This window comes from Cavia porcellus, unplaced genomic scaffold, assembly GCF_034190915.1.
Source record: "Cavia porcellus strain 051 isolate PalLab524CR breed Dunkin Hartley unplaced genomic scaffold, mCavPor4.1 scaffold_23, whole genome shotgun sequence".
In the NCBI taxonomy this organism is placed as follows: Eukaryota; Metazoa; Chordata; class Mammalia; order Rodentia; family Caviidae; genus Cavia; species Cavia porcellus.
Window position 1 is genome coordinate 61,574,473 of NW_026947506.1, and position 19,798 is coordinate 61,594,270.

Genomic DNA, 19,798 nt, shown 5'->3' on the forward strand with positions numbered 1-19,798 from the left:
ATCACGTTTGAGGGTATAGGCAACCACTTTGAAGGCAATACGATTTATTATGATGCCCATTATGGTTTGACTATTATCTTCTTTTGAAGTCCTGTAAGGTCTCCAGTGTAGGTTTTATTGGTTCTGTTCTGCACTGTTTTGATCAATTGTATTATACCTGAAGATAGAGGCAACTCTTTTTAAAAATGAATTTTTAAATGGTTACCATCAAAAATGGTAACCATTTTTCATCACCTGATATTCTATTTTTGCATCATGTACTATGCCCATCCTTCAGTTCTAACCGACTCTGTTTTGCTTAGTCACGTTAGGTTTTATTCTCTTCAAAGAAAAAGTAATAAGAACTGTGGGAGTAAAAAAATCCAAAAAGTGTAACTGTTATTGTATAAAAGAGAGGAAAGGAAGGTCATCTAAGGGATATAACTGCATGTATGTTTGAGTGTGTAGGATGGAAAAACATATTACTGAGATTTTGTTGGATCATTGACGGAACTGTCTGCAATCTCACTGTATGAATGTCCACTTTATATGCTTTAATTTTATAATTTGGACAACTGTTTCTAAGATGACAATATGTAACCTATTAACTAGTGATTTCTTAATGTATATTTTTTTCTTGTAATTCTGTATTACTTGTACCCTTTTACTGCTTTGTTTTTTTAAATTTCCTTTCTTTTTTTCTCTGTAAATAAAAAAAAAATATCAGCACAGTTCTTTGGCCAATTTTATGAAACAGAATTGACAACCAGTGCAGTGCCAGTCACCCGCGGAGAGCACACGCAAGGGAGGGGGCTTTCAGGGAACATGAGCATTAGAAAGTGGGGAGGCGCATGCGCATTGGGTGAAGCGTTCAGGGAGCATGCGTGTTGGGAGGGATAAACTCCCCAGTAACGGTAGTGGCCCTAACGGTTGGGCGAGTCCTGAGGCTGCCGTGGAGAGTGACCCACAGCCCCTAAACAAGGACTATGAGGAAATGGATGAGCGTTGGAGGAAGACCGGAGAAGCGCGTCCAGTGCCGTCCTTGACACCTCGCTCCTAAGGAGCCCAAGCAGCCGCGCGTGGACGAGGCCCAAAGCCCAGCAGCCCGGAAGGGACGCGCCCCACAGCCCCGAAGTGTCTGTGCTGGGCCTCGGTGAGCAGCGCGAGGGCGCGGGGCCTGCAGGGGGCGCTGTAGCCTGGATGGAGATGTGCCGACAGGGCCCTGAGGTAGGAGCTGAAGCTGCCTGAAGAATCCTGGCCTAACTCAGTGGCGACTGTGTTTAAAAAGTTGCCTTAGGGTCGCTGCTCTGACTCTGCCTCTGGACATTTCCCGCACCAGCCCACCAGTGCTTTCCTCTCCCTTGGGAGCCTGGCCGCATGGACCTGCCCTGCCTTGATGAGTCTCTTACCACAGTGGAGCAGTTGCCTCGGTCCCACCTGTGCCACAGCATGTCATGTCGCCCTCACCTGCAGAGCCAGAACTGACCTGGCAAACACAGTGCCAAGGCCTCAACTCGGAAACATTCACAGCCCGAGGAGCCTCAGGGGCCACACCACGCTGCCCTAGCTAACCTGCAAGATATGGACAGCTCTCATATTTTTGCATTTTTTTCTTTGTCCTTATCTGGAAGCCAGACCCACGTCCCCAGTCCCCACATGTGTGTGGCAGGTCCCAATCACAGCTGTCCCTGGGTTTCCTTCTCTCAGCTCACCAGTGTCAAGTACCAATGTATCTCCAAGAACAGTAGCAAGGGCAACGTTGGCCACGAGTGCCCAGACTGCTCCTGTGGCTGCTGCCAACACAGCTCCTCTGGCACCCTCAGTTCCTCAGCACACGCACTCCACAGTGAACTCTGCATTCTCTGTGGATCCCCAAGGATAAGGTCCCTCAAGGCAGGGATCAGTTGCCCAGCCAGTGTTTAGCACCCCAGGTAGGTTTACCTCTTCCCCCCTCAGACACCACTCTAAGAGTCCACCGCTGTCCCCTACATAGCTTTGATGTCTTCCACATCAGTGGCCACAACCCAGGCACAAGCTAAGGAGCCAACCACCAGCGCAATTTCAGTGCCTTCTGCCAGTCAGACCCCTGAGGTGGAAGCCACATCCCCCAAAACACTTGTCATCTACCCATGGAAGTGGAAGGCTAAGCACCCCCATACATCAGAGCAGGTGGAGACCAAAGACACATCTGGAACTGGCTCTGCTGTATGATACCTAGACCTCAGGGAACCCTTAGATGCCAGCTACAGGTTTGCACAGCCCAGCACCAAAGGCAAGTGTTAGGGTAAACTGAGGCACTATTGAGCTCACCGAGGCAGTGAGGCTTTTACTGCAGATGGGATGCTGTTGGGCCAAGGGCAAAAAGACCATTGGCCCAAAGCAAGGAGACAAAGCATGTTTTATGAGGAAGTTTAGGTATGGGAGGGAGGCACTGGTGAAGGGGTGCAAAATGTTGAGTCTCTGAATAGGGTTCTGGGGCTGGTTGACAGGAGAGTGTTAGTTATGGGACAGTGCTGGCAGACTCAGTGTATCTCGTGGTTTTTCATAGAATCGGCTATCTGCAGGTTCAGCTATGGGGGGCAGCTGCTAGCTGGTTGAGCTGTGTAGGAAAGCTGCTAGCTTCCTGTCAACACTGTGCACTTGTTGTGAGTAACAGATCTTCTTGGGGAGTTTCTCTGTTCTAGTTTGGCCAGGAATCTGGTGTAGAGACCTGACTTCCAGTACCTACTAGTCACTATTGAGAGTGTGTCCCCATCCTCAGTGATCAAAACATTCCTTGTTTTGGTGCTTATACTTGGGGTGACCTTTTGTCATCATATTGGTTTGATTTGCATTGCAAGCCTACAAGAGCTACAGGGAGGATTACACACAGGTGGTCTGTCTAATCAATGGAAGGTATAGAGACTTGGAGACATGAGTGTAGGCTGGGACTGGCTTGGGACCACCACAGTTTGGGGCAAGTCCAGCCTCTTCCTCTGCCTTTTTTTTTTTTGCCTCTGAGACCCAACCAAAAGCTTCTAGATCCTTTTGGTGCAATTTTGGAGATATGCAAGATGCTTAGACACATTTAACCACTGTCAGATTAATTCTGTGCTTACAAAAGGGTTGCTACTGTGTTATATTTATTTTTGTAAACAAGCAAATAATTCTGCTGTGCAGTGGGTGGGGTGGGTAGAAGTCCTGGACCACTTGGCCCACAGTGTGTCAGAATTAGAGTAATGGCTGCTCTCCACTTAAAAAATTATAAAGAACAGAAAATATAAATGTTATCTTAGGGCATCCAGTGACACAGTTTATAAAAATGACTAGCTGTCTCTTGTGGACAGATATGATATTGTTCTGCATTTAAAATAGAGTATGCTGTCAAGTATCGATATGCATTTACTTACATTTTGTTATGGAGTTTTAATATCTAAAACTAGGATTTAAAAAAATATAACCATTGGAAATCTTTTCCTTCTCCATTTACAGCCTTTATTTTCTATAGCTCGAGAGAGAACTAAATTATTACTGTCTCAATGAAACTTATTGTGAGGTAGTTCCTTGGTCAGGTGGCTGGAGATATGAATGGAGAAGTGGCTCGATCTCTCTTAATGCAAGTTGTCATTGATTTTCACCATGTGTTGGTTGGCTGATGTCCTGGTAGGAGAATTTGTCCTCATATGTGGTGTAGTGATGATGCAGGAGGAGTCTGTGTAGATTTTACCAGCTGTGTAACTTTGTCTTATAGACACATCCTGTAGTCAGAATCAGCAGGCCTTGGAAATCATTTTCCAAATCCAAGCTTCAGCATGCTGGAGCATATCATATGGAAGATACCTGATGAGTGAAGCAATGATTGACCAATGCAATGTTTCTGGGACTCAGAAGAGGCAGTTTATACTTCAGGATGGAAGTCGGAAAGGAAATCAGCAAAATCAGCAAAGGCTTTCAAGAAAAGGTAAGATTTAAATTATGACAAAGCGCTAAGCTTTGGTGTGCCACTTATGCCAGCAAATATTAGGGGCTGGAAAAATGGTAGGATGGAAATCATCAGCATCCCTCCACATGAGAACAGGTAGACTGGAAGAAGGTTTCTGAAAAGGAGGAAGTAGGAAGTGGTTGAAAGATGGTTTGGGAGCAGCCTTGGAAAGCCTAATTCATAGCTAAGTACAGGGCATTTGAACCCTCTTCTAAAGGAAGGTAATGATGGGTTTTTCTCTGTAAAAACTTTTTAATGAGATGAAGTTACATAAGCCACTTTAAGCACATTCGCATTTAGTACACTGAATGATTTTTTTATTTAAGAAGAAAAAGAAAAAAAACAAAAAGGGTACAAGTAACACAAAATTTAAAAAATAAACAGTAAGAAATCACTAGTTAATAGATTACATATTCTCATCTTAGAAATAGTTGTTCAAGTTACAGAATTAAAGCATATAAAGTGGACTTTCAAACAGTGAGAGTGCAAACAGTTTTGTTCAATGATCAAAAAAAAAAACCTCAGTAATATGGTTATCTATCTTACACACTTAAACATATATGCAGTTATAACCTTTAGAGCACTTTCTTTTCTTTTCTTTTGTACAATAACAATTACACATTTTGAGTTTTATTACTCTCACGGTTCTTATTACTTTTTTGAAAAGAGTAAAACCAAATGCAACATATCAGAACAGAGTCAGTCAAATCAAAAGGATGGACATAATAGATAATGTAAAAACAAAATACAAGGTGATCAACAATGGTTGCCATACTGTCTCTTGCTATTTTAAGAAGAATTGCCTATATCATCAGTTATAATAAAATTGAACAAAACAGTAAAGAATAAAACCAAAACATTGGAGACATTACAGGACTTTAAAAGAAGATAATGCTCAACCAGAATGGGCTCATAATGAATCTTACTGTCTTCACAGTTGTTGCCTATACTTTCGAACTTGGTACTATTAAGCAAAGCAGAATAGGGGAAAATCAGTCAAAACAAGATGGTGAGGGCAATACAGGATTTCAAATCAACTTAATAGGAAATCAAAGTAGGTTACTATAATGTATCCTGCTATTTTTTATTTTTCCCTTAATTAAGAAGATAAAAATAAAAAAAGTAAATAATTAAAAAAGGGGGATTCAGATAAAAGAGGGCATAACAACAGAACAGCACAGGTCAAACCATAACCATTTAAGCAAAATAGTGTTCCACCACAAGAGATCCTGACATAAAAATAGTTACCATAGTGTCTCCTTCCTTGAAATCTTTGAGTATAATTTTGTATACTGTAGCACTGAACATATCAAGATACTATAAAACCATTCAAGAGAATGATATTACAGGGTATTTAGAGCCAGTTAGCAGAAAATGAACAATGGTTTCTTTATAATCTCCTTGTCTATAAAAGTTTTTGCTTATATTATCATATACAATAAAATCCAATAAGATACAACCTTTTAAGACCGATGGAGGCAGAAGAAGTTTGATGGGACTTCAAAACAAGATGATACTAAATCAGCGCTAGCTATTATGATGTCTTGTTTTCTGCAAAATAGCTGTTCCTACCATCCAATTTTCTCTGCCTCATTTCTGTTGAGCAATTTTTCTGTCGTTTGTTGTCAGTTTGTCTTCTTCATTTCGCTTTCTGCTTCATTCATTGTGGCCTCTCTGCCACTATTTATGGAATCTTGGTATTTTCCTTTTTAAGAATATCCTGCAGTATTCTATGTAGAGTTGAATTGGTGTTTGCAAATTTCCCTAGTTCCTCTTTATCCTGGAAGCACCTTGTTTTTACATCAATTTCTAGGGACTGTTGTGTAGGATATATCAATCTTGGCTGGAGGGTATTATCTTTCAAAGCTTGAATTATTTTCCCCCATGTTCTTTGTGATTTGATGGTTTGTCTGTAATTCTGATGGGTGTTCCCTTGTAAGTGATCTGTTTCTTGTCTCTAATGGCTTTTAATATTTTGTTCTTATATTGGATTTCTGGAATTTTGATTATTGTATGCCTGGGTGTAGCTCTGTTGGGGTTGTAGGTGGCTGGGGTCCTGTATGCCTCATACATCTGAGTATCTTTACCATTTGCTAAATTAGGGAAATTCTCTTGGATTATTTCTGTGAATAGCTTTTGTAGTCCATTTGTTTGTGTCTCTACTTCTTTTATGTTCTTAATTCTTAAGTTATAGATCCTCTTATCATCTTCTAGCCTTTGTATTATTGCCGTTTTTTTTTTTTTTTTTTGGTTATTTTTAAGAAGTTTTTCATTTCATGCTCCCATATTACAAATCTGCCCTCCAGTTCAGATAATCTATCCTTAGTTTCTTTCAAGCTGTTATGCCAGTTTTCAATAGAGTTTTTAGTTTCCTGGTAATCTCTTTGAACCTGCTTCATGTATTCTATGTTTTCTCTATTTTCTCCATCAAATAATTCTCCCCTTTTTTTCTGTTCTTCCATTCTTCCATCTGTTTTTTCTACGGTGGTTCTTAGCATTCCTCTAACTATTCTACTTACATCTTGCTTTAGGTCGTTAATAGCTTCATTCCTGAACTCATCTATGAGGCTCTGGAGATACTGCTTTATGTTTATTGGTGCTGTGTCTGATATTGCATGTTTCTCAGGATTGGGGGCCAAGGACTGTTTCTCGTTGCTCCCTCTTCCCATATTTTTTGTTCCTTTTATACAAGCATATATAGGAGGCCCAGTTTCTTTCTTTGTTGGTTACAGTTTGTTTGAATTGTGCTGGCTAGGTGTTCCTGCCCACTGCAGTGTACTAGGGAGACACAGACCTGGGCAGCCTCTGCTGGGCCTGCCCCTCCAAGTCAACCTACCAAAGGCTTCAACACTAGGGTGCACTCCAGGCACTGGGACCTGGTTTGGGATAGCTTACTGGGTCTTAGTCAGCAGCGTCATCCAAGCCATGCACTCCCCACCAATCCTGCTTGAGAGGGGAATATGTGACTGAAGTCACTGCAGTGCCCTGTTCCAGCTAGTCTGCCCGGTCCCAATATGTCCTTCGCTGAAGCCTCCTACTCTATGGAGGTGTCCCTGATCCGCTCACTCACCGCAGGTCGATGCAGGGCTCCTGGCCAGTCCCGCTCTCAACTCCATTCACCACTTCCCACTTTCAGAGCTTTCCCACCTCTCTCCTTGCCCTGCCGATTGGGATGCAGCAGCAGCTGCAGGAAATTTAAATCACGGCTTCCAGTGGCGCAAGCTCCTGCTTCCTTATCTGTTCCTGTTATATCACTGGGATTGTGTTTCCAGTTGGTTAGTTTCTCTTAGTTTAGTTCATTCCTGGGTTGGTAAAGTATATCTCCCCTTGCTTAGGACTTATTGCCCCTCACCATTCCTGGATTTTAAGTGCAGTTTCTCAGAGAGCCTCCAAAGCTGCTGCTATCTATCCCCCATGTTCTCCTGGAAGTCACACTAAATGATTTTTAAATAGGAGAGTGACTTGATCAGAAATGTGGCACAGTATACTGTGCAGCAGTCCAGAGATGGATTGGAGATTGACTAAGAAGTGTAGAGAAAGCATGACTGGAAACTGCAGTGCTGTAAAAGTGGGACGCAACAGTAAGGATAGAGAGATAGGGACAGGTGAAAGTTGATGGAGAAAGATTCCAAAGAGTAGATAGATGATGTCATGGTTTACGTCTGTGGCCCCCAAGCCTCATGAGTTTGCACTGTGCATTTGTGATGGTTCATTGTCTAGTGCTTGAGTTGATAGTGTCAACCCACCCACATGTGGGTGGAGCTAGGATGTGATGTAATGGCAGGAAGAAGGTGTGTCTTGCTTTTTGCTGGTTCCTGCTTGTTGTTTGCAGCCACCATGAACTGTGGCCCAGCCATGCCCGCCTGTCTTGGAGCTAACTGAGTATGGACTGAAACCTCGAAAAACTGTAAGAAATAAACCTTTCCTTTCCCAACTTGGGCTTCAGGTATTTTGTCTCAGCAAGGAGTAAAAAGTAACTAAGACAGAATTTGGTACCAAGGAGTGGGGTCATTTGCTGTGACTATACCTGACCATGTTTTTCAAGAGGCTTTATAAATGGCCTGTGGGCAGAGTTTGGAAAGGTTCAGACATGTTACTTGGAGGCATAGAGCTGGAGCAGCTTAGGTTGTTCTGTAGAGGAAATTCTGGTCAGTGCTCAGGAGACCAGAAGGCTGATAGAAAGCCTGATGGTAAAGACCAGGCTTGGGAGGTTTCTGCTGGGAAGAAGGACTGCATTGGTTGTTGGACTTCACATGATATGTGTTATGGCTTGGCAGAAAGTTTGTTTGCATTTTGCTCCTGCCCAGAGACTTTGCGTGAGACTGAGACAAAGGACTATGGATTGATTAGTCTTGAAAAAGAAATTAAAAAGGAATCCAACATTGAGGCTGTGGCATGATTACTGTTGCAGGCTTTTAGCCAGCTTTATGTTACAAATCAAGAGCAAAGAGCCCAGCAGGATAATCTGCAATACTGTGAGTTTGACCAGAAGGAAAATTCTAGGAAGGCTGTGGATTGTGAAGTCAGAGTTGAGATTTTGATTGCTGAGGGGAAACAGAGAGATAAGAAAGATGGGCCCGGGGCATCCCAGGAAGTGGGTCCCCAACCTTTGCAGGCTCACTGCAAAGGTGAAAGAATTTGCTCAGAGGAGAAGGCTGCAGAGCACCATGCTCCAGAATGGCGACTGAGACCACATGAGGTTCCAGAATGGCGACAGAGGCCACGTGAGGAAGAATGGCAGCAATATAGAGAAGCTTTTCCTCACAATCAGGTAAACAGAGGCCTGAGGTCCAGGCAACTGACCCCTACAGTCAAGAGAGAGAAAAGCCTGGCTACTGCTCCAGCTAGCAACAAACCTTGGCAGCATCCACAAGGTGCTGATTTTCAGTGCAAGGAAAATGCACAAATTCTGAGGGTAAGATGGCTTCCACCCCAATTGCAAATGGCCTGGCAGGCCAAACAGTATGCCCCTGAGAGGGCAATTTGTGAAGAAGTAAAGGTGAAGCCAAAGGTATAGTGGAGACCCCAGAAGTTTGGAAAAACCAGGAATGTGGATGATCCAAGGGAAGCTGCAAAAAGTGAGCAGAGAAGATTTAGTAGAAAAGCTGCGGGAGTTGAAATCACCAGATTTCAACTGGGGGGTGGAATCACCCAAGCCTTTTGGAGCTTGCAACCAGTTTGCTTCAGATGCTGAGCATGGATGCTGGATGTTGGGCTTGCTTTGTTTCCAATACTTTCTATTGCCCTGTTTGTAACTTTTTGCATGGTAATGTTTATCCTGTGCTTTTGCATTTTAGAAATGTTAACCTTGTTTCATTTGTACAAGGGGTTACAGTTAAGAGTTTACCATAGATCTTGGAGGAGACTTGGGACTTGGACTATTCAGCAATGCTGAAACTGTTAGGACTTTGGCAACTCTTGGAGGTGGACTAAATGTCTTTTGTATAAAGGATATACATGAGTCCTGGGGGCCAGGGGTGGAATGTCATGGTTTACCTCTGTGGCCCTCAGGCCTCATGAGTTTGCATTGTGCATTTGTGATGGTTAATTGTCTAGTGCTTAGGTTGATGGTGTCAGGGCTCCACCCACATATGGGTGGAGCCAGGATGTGATGTAATGGCAGGAAGAAAGTGTGTCTTGCTTTTGGCTGATTCCTGCTTGTTGTTTGCAGCCACCATGAATTGCGGCCCAACCATGCCCACCTGTCTTGGAGCCAACTGAGTGTGGACTGAAACCTCCAAAAACTGTAAGAAATAAACCTCTCCTTTCCCAACTTGGGCTTCAGGTATTTTGTCTCAGCAAGGAGTAAAAAGTAACTAAGACAGATGGTAAGGTAGAAATGGAAGGAAGAGGAAGGAGAAGCGATGTCATCCAGAAATGAAGACTGTAGCCTTGGAAACCATCTTTGTAAAAATCATAGGTAAAACTTGAAGATTGAATAAGGTTAACAAAGGATACCAATGTTGAGAGATAAAGGCCATAAAGTAAATGTACTTTAGGAAAACAAACTTTCAGGGATGAAAGGAAGGGAAAAATGTAATGTATAATATGTGAGTGTTTAGCAAAATTGAACTAGAAGAGTTTGTATGACAGAAGATTGGAGAAAATATAAGAATCTGATCAAATACTGAAGGAAGGGGCTGGAGATTTAGCTCAGTGGCATAAGTGCCTATCTGGCAAGTGTGAGGTCAAGTTCAGTCACCAGCACCAAAAAAACCCCCAAAAGCAAAAAAACAAAAAACTGAAGAAAGATTCAAAACCTTAAAAACTTGAGGAAGGCCATTAATTTTGATAACATAATGTTGGTGATTTAAAATAGTTATAGAACTTTGTTAAAAAGAAGTAGACCAAGAGTTTTGTCACTGAAAGAGAGAGACACATAAGATTTGTTACCTCACAGGAAGAGCTTTAGGTTCTAGGAAAGGAAAGATTAAAGAGGGGGAAGGGTTCAGGGAAGGAAGTAATAGTGAGCTGGAGGATCCAAGAAAGGGAAGATTGGAACGAGCAAAATCACCGAGTATTTGGAATGGAGTAATGAAGGCATAAATTTGTGACAACAAAAGCAAGGATTACTATATAAAGAAGTAATTGGAGAAATGTAAAACTGGATCTAAAAGTTGAGAGCTTGTTCTTACTTTGTTTCAGTAAAGTAAGGAATTTGGATTTATTTTATTAGCCAAACTGAGTAATTTTTAATTTTTTAAATTAAAGTTGGTGGTTTGTAAAATGACTTGGGACTACCATAAGAAATACAGTTACAAAATCTTGGAGAGAAGTAGGACTTCTTAAATCGTGAAATAAACTCATTTCTCCATGACAGTGAGGAGAGGATACTTGGAAAGCCACCAGAGTCAGTGTTTTCAAGACTCTAGAAGTTAACTCAAAGCTTACAGCAATGTAAGTTCAAAAAAGATGCAGGATCCTACTAAGACCTGTGGGGTTTGTGATGTTTTATCTTTTTCTATCTCCATTTTCACTTCCTAGCCTGTGCTGTCTTTGGAAACAAGCAGCTTTCCAGTGATGGAAGGGGTGGATTGAGCTTGGAACTCTTCAGAAGGCCCCACACCAAGGTCAGTGTTCCAGGGATCTGTCTCATGGTTCTCTATAGCCTCACTGTCTATAGCCTGAAGTGTGTGCTGGGCCATCTCTCGTGCCTGGGTCTGGGAGCTCAGGAGAGCTGACAGTTCTTCAGGGAGGTGTAGGTGGGGATTTCAGGTGTGCTGCTGAGAAAGATCTTTGCTACCTTTAACCGTCTTCTTTTTTTAGTTAGAGAAAAAAAGAAAAACAGAAGAAAGAGTAGAAATAATACAGAATTTCAATAAAAATGTAAGAAATCACTAGTTGATAAGTTATATATTGTCATCTTAGAAGTACTTGCTCAAGTCACAAAATCAAAGTATGAAAAATGGACAGTCAATCACAGTATAAAACATTCTGTTTGATAAACTAACAAAAACTTAGTACTATGGTTATCTATCTTGTACACTTAAACATACATATAGTTATATCCTTTAGAGCGCTTTCCCTTTCATTATCACAAAATCTGTTTTACATTTTGGATCTTATTACTCTTTCAGGTTATTATATTTTTATGCTAGAGAGATAATACAGTATAAATATAAGTCTTATTTATTTTACTTATGAGAATAGTCTCAAGTTGCCTCCATTTACCTATAAAAGCCTCAAGATTATCCTTCTATATAGCCAAGTAATATTCCATTGTATAAAAATACCACATCTTTTTCATCCATTCTGTGGTTGACGGGCATTTTGGTTGTTTCCAATATTTAGCTATTACAAATTGCACTGCTATAAGCATGGGGGCATATATATTGCTGAGACACGACCTTTTCAATTTTTCTTGGAAAATACCCAGGAGGGGAGTAGCTGGATTGAATGGAACTTCCAATCCTAGTCTTTTGAGGAATCTCCATACTGTTTCCATGGTGCTGCACCAGGCTACACTCCCACCAACAGTGTAGGAATGTTTCTTTTTCTCCACAACCTCACTAACATTTGTTATCAATTGATTTCTTGATGGCAGCCATTCTTTCTGAAGTGGGATGAAATCTCTTTTTTAAAAAATTTTATTTAAGGAGAAAAGAAAAAAAAAAGCAGAGAAAGGGTACAAGTTATACAGATTTACAGAAAAAAAAATAAACAGTAGGAAATCACTAGTTAATGGATTACATATTGTCATCTTAGAAATAATTGTTCAAGTCACAAAATTAAAGCTTGTAAAGTGGACATTCCAACAGTGATACCGCAAACAGTTCTGTTCAATGATCCAACAAACCTCTGTGATATCATTTCCTATCTTATACACTTAAATATACATCCAGTTATATAGTTTAGAGCACTTTCTTTTCCTCTCTTTTGTGCGATGATTATTACACATTTTGGGTTTCATTGCTCCCACGGTTCTTATTACTTTTTTGGAAGAGAGTAAAACCAAATGTGACATAACAGAACAGAATCGGTCAAGTCAAAAGGGTGGACATAATAGATAATGTAAAAACATAATACAAGGTGATCAACAATGGTTACCATAATGCCTCCTGCTATCTCTAATAGAATTGCCTATATCATTAGTTATAATACGATTGAACAAAACAGTAAAGAATAAAACCGACAAAACCAAAACATTGGAGACATTGTAGGTCTTCGAAAGTAGATAAAAGTCAACGAGAATGGGCGTTATAATGAATCTCATTAACTTCACAGCTGATGCCTAAACTTTCGAACCTGATACTATCCAGCAAAACAGAATAGGGGAAGAGATGAAATCTCAATGCTGTTTTGATTTGCATTTCTCAAATGACCAGTAATGTTGAACATTTCTTCATGTATTTATTTGCCCCTTGTATATCTTCATCTCAGAAATGTGTGTTCATCTCTGATGCCCATTTGGAGAAGGTCTTTGAATTTGGGGGGTTTGATGTTTTTCAATTCTTTATATGTTCTGAATACAAGTCCTTTGTCTGAGTGGCTGCTGCCTAAAATTCTTTCCCATTCTGTGAGTTTTCGTTTCACTTGTTGGTGACTTCTTTTAAAGTACAAAACCTTTTGAATAGTGTGAGATCCCAGTCGTTGATTCTTTGAAGTACTTCCTGTGTGGTTTGTGTTTTGTTCATGAATTTTTGCCTACCCATATGTCTCTAAGATTTCTACCTACCTTGTCTTTAAGTAGATTTAGTGTTTATATTTTAATATTTAGATTTTTGATCCATTTTGATTTTAGTTTTGTGCATGGTAATAGGCGTGGGTCTAGTTTTTGTCTTTGGCATATGAAAGCCAAATTCCAACATCATTTATTAAAGAGGCTATCCTTTTCCAGTGAACATGTTTAGCCCCTTTATCAAATATAAGGTAGCTGAGTCTTTGGAGTTGTATTTGCATCTTCTAATCTATTCCATTGATTCTCAGGTTTTATTTCTTTGTCAGCATCATGCTGATTTTATCACTGCAGCTTTATAGTATAATTTTAAGTCAGGGATAGGTATGATTCCTGCCTTCGTTCATGCTCAGGATTGCCTTTGCTATTCAAGGGCTCTTCTGTTTCCAAATGAACTTTAGAAATGTTTTCTTTAGCTATGTGTGGTATGTTAATGGTACTTTGATTGGTATTGCATTGAATGTGTATAACAGTTTTGGAAGTATGGCCATTTTCAGAGTTTTGATTCTTCTCAACTAAGAGCAAAGAATATCTTTCTATTTTCTGACATCCTTTTCAATCTCCTTTTAAAGAGTACTATAGTTTTTAATGTATAGGTCTTTTACATCCTTTGTTAGGTTGATTCTTACGTGTTTCATTTTTTAGATGCTATTGTGAAATTATTTCCATAATTTCTCTCTTAGTGAATTTTCTGTTTGTGTACAGGAATGCTATTGAGTTTTGAGTGTTGACTTTGTATCCTGCTACACTGCTGAATTTGCTTATTAACTCTAATAGTCTTTTGGTGGAGTTTTTTGGGTGTTCTATTAGAGCATCATGTCACCTGTAAACAGTGATAATTTAACCTATTGCTTTTCTATTCTTACCCCTTTTATTTCTCTTTTCTGTCTAATTTCTCTGGTGAATGTTTCCAGAACTATATTACATAAGAGTGGTGATAGTGGACATCCTTGTCTAGTTCATGATTGTAGAGTGAAAGATTTCAGTTTTTGTACATTTAATATGACGTTGGCTGTTGGCTTTTCATAGATGGCTTTTTTTCAGATTGAACTAGAGACCATCTATTTTTGATCTTCTCTAGAGGTTTTACCATGGTAAAGTGTTGGACTATATCAAAAGCTTTTTCTTCATCTATTAAGGTGATCATGTGTTTTTTTTTTTGTTTTTGGCTCTGTTTATCTGGTGTATTACATTTATTGATTTGCATATGTTAAACCATTGTTGCATTCCTAGGATAAATTCCACTGGTCATGGTCTATAATTTTCTTGATGATTTTGCTGCATTCTATTTGCTCATATTTTATTGAGAATTTTTTGCCTTGATGTTCTTTAGTGAAATTGGCCTATAACTCTCCTTTTTGGTTTGGTCTTTCTCTGATTTTGGTATCAGAGTAACACTTGCCTCCACGAATGAGTTAGGGAGAATTGCTTCCTTTTCAATTTCATTAAAGACTTTGAGGAGTTTTGGAATAAAATATTCTCTAAATTTCTTCCAGAATTTAGCTCTGAATCCAACAGGACCTGGGATTTTCTTTGTTAGTAAGTTTTTAATTATGTTTTCAATTTTAGTAACTGATACTAGATTATTCAAAATTTTTATATCTTCTTGATTCAGCCTTGGTAATTTACATGTTTCTAGTAATCTGTCCATTTCCTCTGTTCTTTCCACCTTATGTAAGGAAAGATTTTCAAGGTAGGGGCAGGGATTTTGCCCAGTGGTGTAAGTGCCTGCCTGGCAAGCATGAGGTGGTGAGTTCGATCCCTGGTACCAGAAAAAAATTTTTTCAAAATAGGTATTCATGATCTTCTGAAATGCCACAAGATCTATAGTAATTTCACCCTTTTCATTCCTTATTGCACAAGTCTGGGTTTTTTCTTTCTTTTCCTTGATAAGGTTGACTAGGTGTTTATCAATTTAGTTTGCTCTTTCAAAGAACCTACTCCTCATTAATTCTTTGTATTGTTTTCTTAGTCTCAATTGTATAAATTTCTGCTCTAATCTTCATAATTTCCTCCCTTCTGAGCTTTGGCCTTGCCTTGCTCTTCTTGATCATGTGTTTCTTTGTTTTTGGCTGTGTTGATGTGGTGTATTACATTTATTGATTTGTATATGTTTTTTTAAAGCCATTCCTGGAATAAATCCCACTTGGTAGTGATGTATAATCTTCTTGATGATTTGCTGTATTCTATTTTATTGAGGATTTTTGCATCGATATTCATTAGGGAAATTGGCCTATAGTTCTCCTTTTTGGTTGGGTCTGTCTCTGCTTTTGGTATGAGAGTAATACTTGCTTCCAGGAATAAGTTAGGGAGGAGTGCTTCCCTTTCAATTTCATTGAAGAGCTTAAGCAGTATTGGCATCAAACCTTCTCTAAATTTCTTGCAGAATTCAGTTGTGCATCCATCAGGGCCTGGGCTTCTCTTTGTTGGTAAGTTTTTAATCATGTTTCCAATTTCAATAGCTGTTGTTGAGTTATTCCAAATTGTTATATCTTCTTGATTGAGCTTTGGTAGTTCATATGTTTCTAGAAATCTGTCCATTTCCTCTGTGTTTTCCACCCTATGTGACTAGATTTTCAAAATAGGTATTTATGATCTTTTGAATTTGAATGAGATCTGTACTGATTTCTCTATTTTAAGTCTTTTTGTGCGTGGATTTGAGTTTTAATTTTTTCTTACTAAGGTTGGCTAGAGGTTTATCAATTTTGTTTATTCTCTCAAAAAGCCAGCTCTTTGATTCATTAATTCTTTGTATTTCTTTAGTTTTAATTGCATTAATTTCTATTCTGATATTTATAATTTCCTTTCTTCTTTTTTAAAAAAATTTTATTTAAGGAGGAAAAAAAAGCAGATAAATGGTACAAGTTATACAGATTTACAGAAAAAAAATAAACAGTAGGAAATCACTAGTTAATGGATTACATATTGTCATCTTAGAAATAATTGTTCAAGTCACAAAATTAAAGCTTGTAAAGTGGACATTCCAACAATGATACTGCAAACAGTTCTGTTCAATAGTGTTTCACCACCAGATAATCCTGACCTAAAAGTAGTTACCATATTGTCTCTCTCCTTGAAATCCTTGAGCACAACTTCATATATTGTAGCATTAAATATATCAAAACAATGTAAAACCATTTAAGAGAATGACAGCATTACAGAGTATTTAGAAGTGACTAACAGAAAATGAACAATGGTTTCTGTATAATCTCCTTGTCTTTAAAATGTTTTTGCTTATACTATCGTACATAATAAAATCCAATAAGATATAACCTATTTAGACCATTGGAGACAGAAGAACAAAAGCTTGATGAGACTTCAAAACAAGATGATACTAAATCAGTATTACCTATTAAGATGTCATTTTCTCCAAAGTAGCTGTTCCTATCATTCAATCTTCTCTGCCTCATTTCTGTTGAGCTCTTTTTCTGTCAGTAGCTGTCAGTTTGTCTTCTTCATTTTGTTCTCTGCTCCATTTGTTGTGGCCTTCCCGCCACTATTTCTGGATTCTTTGTGTTTTTCTTTTTTTAGAATACCCTGCAATACTCTCTGTAGAGTTGAATTGGTGGTTGCAAATTCCCCCAGTTCCTCTTTATCCTGGAAGCACCTTGTTTTTCCATCAATTTCCAGGGAAAGTTGTGCAGGATATCTCAATCTTGGCTGGAGATTATTATCTTTCAAAGCTTGAATTATTTCCCCCCACACTCTTCGTGATTTGATGGTTTGTGCAGAGAAATCTGCTGTAATTCTGATGGGTGTTCCCTTGTAAGTGGTCTGTTTCTTGTCTCTGACAGCTTTTAATATTCTGTTCTTGTATTGAATTTCTGGAATTTTTATTATTATATGCCTGGGTGTTTCTCTGTTAGGGTTGTAGGTAGCTGGGGTCCTGTATGCCTCATACATCTGAGTATCTTTACCTTTTGCTAAATTAGGAAAATTCTCCTGGATTATTTCTGTGAGTAGCTTTTGTAGTTCATTTGTTTATGTCCCTACTTCTTCTTTTATGTTGTTAATCCTTAAATTATGGATCCTCTTATCATCTTCTTGTCTTTATATTATTGCTGTTTGTTTCTTTGTTATTTTTAAGAAGTTTTTCATTTCATTCTCCCATATTACATGTCTGACCTCCAGTTCAGATAGTCTGTCCTTAGTTTCTTTGAAGCTGTTATCCCAATCTTCGATAGACTTCTTAGTTTCTTGGTAGTCCCTTTGAACCTGCTTCACGTATTCTATGCTTTCTCTGTTTTCTCCATCAAACAATTCTCCCCTCTTTTTCTGTTCTTCCATTCCACCATTTGTTGTTTCTTCGGTGGTGCTTAGCGTTTCTCTAACTATTCTGCATACTTCTAACTTCAGGTCATTGATAACTTCATTCCTGAACTGATCTATGAGGCTCTCTATATGGCGCTTTATGTCTATTGGTGCGGTGTCCACTATTGCCTGTTTCTCAGAATTGGGGGCCGAGGAGCCTTTCTTGTTGCTACCTCTTCCCATATTCTCTGTTTCTTATATATGCAAGCTTATATAGGAGACCCAGCTTCTCTCCCTGTCAGCCACAGCCTGATTGAATTGCGCTGGTTAGGTGTTCCTGCCCACCGCAGCACACCAGGAAGTTCCAGACCAGGCAGCCTATGCGGGGCCTGCCCCTCCTGGCCACCGTCAGGCTCTGGGATCTGGGTTGGGCTAGCCTACTGGGTCCGTCAGTAGCGTCCCGTAGGCTAGGCACTTTTCACCAATCCCGCCTGACAGGGGGATGTGTGGCTGGAGTCGCCACCGCGCCCTGCTCCCACAGGACTGACTGGGCCCAGAATGTCCTCCGCTGGAGTCAAACTTTGGTAGAGTGTCAGTTTCTCTCACTCACCTCACCACAAGTCAGTGCACGCCTCCCTGCCTGTCCTGTTTTTGACTCTGTTCGCAGATTCCCATTCTCAGAGCTTCCGTGCATCTCTCTCCTTGCCGAGCCGATGTAGAGGCAGTCTTCACACGGCGGGAAACCCAAATCGCGGCTTCCAATGGCGCGGGGTCCAGCCTCCACACTGAGGCTTTTCTGTTCCTGTTTTAGCACCAGGATTGCATTCCAAGTTGGTTTCTCTCAGCCCAGTTCGTTCCTGAGTCAGCAGAGTATATCTCCACCTGCTTATGTCTCCTTACTCCGCACCCTTCCTGACTTTTGAGCCGAGCCTTTCAGAGAGCCTCCGTAGTAGCTGTTATCTGCCCGCCATGTTCTCCCGGAACTATAATTTCCTTTCTTCTATGAGCTTTGGGTTTGACTTGCTCTTCTTTTCTAGCAGCTTGAGATGTAGCATCAGGTTGCTACATTATTTGTGCTTGCTCCATTTTCTTGATATGACAGTTTATTGCTATGTATTTTCCTTTTACAACTACTTTAATTGTGTCCCACAGGTTGCAGTATGTTGTATCTGCATTTTCATTGAATTGTAGGTATTGCTTTATTTCTTTTTTAATTTAACCTGTAATCCACTGATTTTTCAGAAAGTTATTTAATTTCTATGTATTTATGCAGGTTTTGCAATTTATTTTGTCATTAATTTCCAATTTCAGTGTGCCTTGGTCACATAATACATATAAGATAATTTAAATCCCTTTGCATTTACTTAAGGATGTTTTATGGGTTAATATTTGTTCTATTTTGGAGAATGTCCCACACGCAGCTGAGAAGAATGTATTTTCTGATGTAATTGGGTGGAACACTCTGTAAACATCTTCTAAGTCCATTTGCTCACAGGTATGATTCAGTTCTATTATTTCTTTGGTGACTTTTTTTTCATTTGATCTATCTCTTTGTGACAGTGGGATATTAAGGTCTCCTACTACAATTGTGTTCTTGTGTATTTGGGTTTTCATGCCCATTAGTATTTGTCTTATATAGTTGGGTGCTCCTTTATTTGGTGCATATATATTTATAATTGTTAGTTCTTCCTCTTGAATTTTTTTCACTAACATGTATTTAGTGACCTTCTTTATCTCTTTTAATCATTAGGTTTGAAGTTCACATTGTGTGTAAAAAGAATAGCCACCACTGCTTTTTCTTGTGTTCCTGTTGCATGGAATACTGCTTTTCACCTTTTGACTTTTAATCTATTGAGTTTCTTTTTGAGTCAGATGTATGTCTTGTATACATCATCTTATGGGATCCTGTTTCTTGATCCATTCTGTCAACCTTTTTCTTTTGATAGGTGAATCGAGGTCATTTACACTGATGGATATAGCATATGTAGTGGCTCAACTTTGTCATGTTATGTTCCTGTGGTTGGTTTTCTGCTTTTCTGTCTTGTTTAATTGCTTGTCCTGCCTGGTGATTTCTTTCTGTTGTTGTTCTGGAGATTGTGGTCATTTTTATCTCTATCTAGTATGTCTTTTAGTACTCTTTCTATGGTTGGTTTTTGGACATGAATTTTGTGTGTTGTTCTTTGTCATGGAAATATCTTGTTTCTCCATTAAATTTGAAAGAAAATTTCCCTGAGTACATCAATCTGGGTTAAAAATTGTTTTTGCACTAAAGGATACAACTGCAAGTGTGTTTAGGGGTGTTAAATAGCTGACCATATTAATGTTTTTGGTTGGATCATTGAACACAACTGTTTGCAGTCTCTCTGTTTGAATTTTCACTTTGTATGCTTTGATACTGTGACTTGAGCAACTATCTCTAAGACGACAATGTG

General features: G+C 39.4%; 1 long non-coding RNA gene across 2 annotated transcripts in view; it reads left to right on the forward strand.

Moving 5' to 3' along the window:
• Positions 1-879: 879 nt before the first annotated feature.
• Positions 880-19,798, forward strand: part of LOC106026745 (uncharacterized) — a 43,641-nt gene continuing 24,722 nt past the window's right edge. For both annotated transcript variants that reach the window (XR_010042446.1, XR_010042447.1), the window contains exons 1-4: positions 880-1,910; positions 3,710-3,919; positions 9,612-9,686; positions 10,925-11,010. This is a non-coding gene — a long non-coding RNA (uncharacterized LOC106026745). The remainder of the gene's footprint in view (positions 1,911-3,709; positions 3,920-9,611; positions 9,687-10,924; positions 11,011-19,798) is intronic.